This window comes from Acartia tonsa, chromosome 1, assembly GCF_053477335.1.
Source record: "Acartia tonsa isolate MP-2025a chromosome 1, ASM5347733v1, whole genome shotgun sequence".
Classification (NCBI taxonomy): Eukaryota; Metazoa; Arthropoda; class Copepoda; order Calanoida; family Acartiidae; genus Acartia; species Acartia tonsa.
The window spans coordinates 32,546,412-32,548,301 of NC_137260.1; the positions used below are offsets into that span (position 1 = coordinate 32,546,412).

Here is a 1,890-nt window from a genome sequence, read left to right on the forward strand (position 1 = left end):
GCCATTATCATTTCATATTGTGAATCTGAGAGCTTGGCTGTTCTTAAAAGGTGCAATGCTTTACCTTTTTGAGACAGCTGCCCTATATTTGATTCATAATCTTTAAGGACTTTTTCATAGTGTCCTACATATTGCTTTATGGTTTGGCTAGGCTTTCTTTGGATGTAAGCATCCCATGCTTCAGCCGCTTTACCTATGCCAGTTGTTTCTAGGTATTTATCTAGGACTGATAGTACTTTCTTAACTCCTTCCTTATCATCTCCTAATGCTTCTTCATTGTGTTCTGTGTACACATGATTTTGAAGATCCGGACCAAATTTGGATTTGTTGGTCAGGTTATAGGCTAGCACTGCTCCTCGTTGGTTTTCTGGAACATGGGTGATAGTTTTCCATGCATTGACCCGCCTCTTGAACTCTGCATAACTCTCACATTCTTCTAAGTCCGGAGGGTTAACTAACATTTTTGGAATCGACATTTTGTAAGGTGTGTGGATGCCACTTCCTTTTTATCTCTTATTTTAACGGGAAACCGTTGTGTTAATGATTTATCATTTCAATTTATGATAAATCAGATTAACTATTCGGATGACCATCTTAGTTTACGGATGACCGTTGTTGTTTACGGATGACCGTTGTTAATTTACGGATGACTGTTATTTGTTTACGGATGACCGTTGTTTGTTTACGGGTGACCGTTTTTATTTGTTTTCGGATGACCGGTGTTTGTTTACGGGTGACCGTTGTTTATTACGGGTGACCGTTAATTCACTTAAGAGATATTTTTAGAGAATGTGTATCGGAAGTATAATAGTGTGATGCGTTTGTGAACTCGAACCTTTATCCTTTTGTTTTCCTTATCATTAATGTCAGTTTGGAAAGTGGTGAAATTCAAATGTTCATAATTGGACGCGGCATTCAAAACAATGCTTGCGCATGGACCATAAACAAAGCGTGCGTAGCCATCTTTGATCTTTCTTTCAAAATGTGCGGATTATATGCGTGATGAAAAACCATGTATAATCAGAATTGTGGTGTTGTCCGTACTGAAAAATACCTTTGATTGCTTCCCGGCTTTACAGGAACAAAAACTTCGGTAAGAATTCTTTCTTTAAGCATTTTTAATGGAATGGAAGGAATTTTAAAAGACGGCAAATTAATCTTTCATTTTTACTTAAATTAGACCAAGTAATTAATTTATTTTTGTATCAGAATATTTTAATCGTAGTCTATAATGATTTTGTTTATGAATTTCAAACTCGTATTTAATTTTTGATTAATTTTAAGCAAAAAAGTAACCCTAGTATTTTATATAATTTAAATATAATTTCGAATGCACGCAACCTCTCATAATGAATATTTACTTTATTTAAAAAGACGATTGTTCCAAATAAGAAAAGATTTATTCTCTTTTACAAGATTTATTTTATCATGTATTTAACATTTTAATATTTGATTATTAATTTTGTTATTTTCTATTTCAGCATGACCGTTTTCATACAATAAATTGTATTAGTAACTAGGCTGGTTTTGTCTCTTGTGGGAAGTAGCAGGTTTCGTACCAGCCAAATGCCGTTGTACCGAAACAATGAAAACGGTAAGAAGTCCAGTCAGCCAGTCAAAGCCAGTGACAGTTACCGTATGTGTTGAATGTGAATAAAATTCTACACGTGACTATAGTTGTAATCAGTGTTAACAAAAGTGAAAATGGCACCTAAAAAGACTAGGTATGAATTATTGTCGGGCAGATTGCCTATGGCAGTTGAAGTGATAACCGCAGAGTTAGCCAGAGTGATGCAGGTAGTTTCAGACACTGCAGACATTAATGTTAATCTCGCCAAGGAATGCATCCTTGTCCATGATGCGAACCTAAATCTGGAACGTACCATGAGC

At 35.3% G+C, this 1,890-nt stretch overlaps 1 long non-coding RNA gene across 1 annotated transcript; it reads left to right on the forward strand.

Moving 5' to 3' along the window:
• Positions 1–976: 976 nt before the first annotated feature.
• LOC145332866 (uncharacterized) lies at positions 977–1,517 on the forward strand. The gene is made up of 2 exons (XR_013884362.1): positions 977–1,093; positions 1,482–1,517. It is a non-coding gene; the product is annotated as an uncharacterized LOC145332866 (long non-coding RNA).
• Positions 1,518–1,890: the final 373 nt, after the last annotated feature.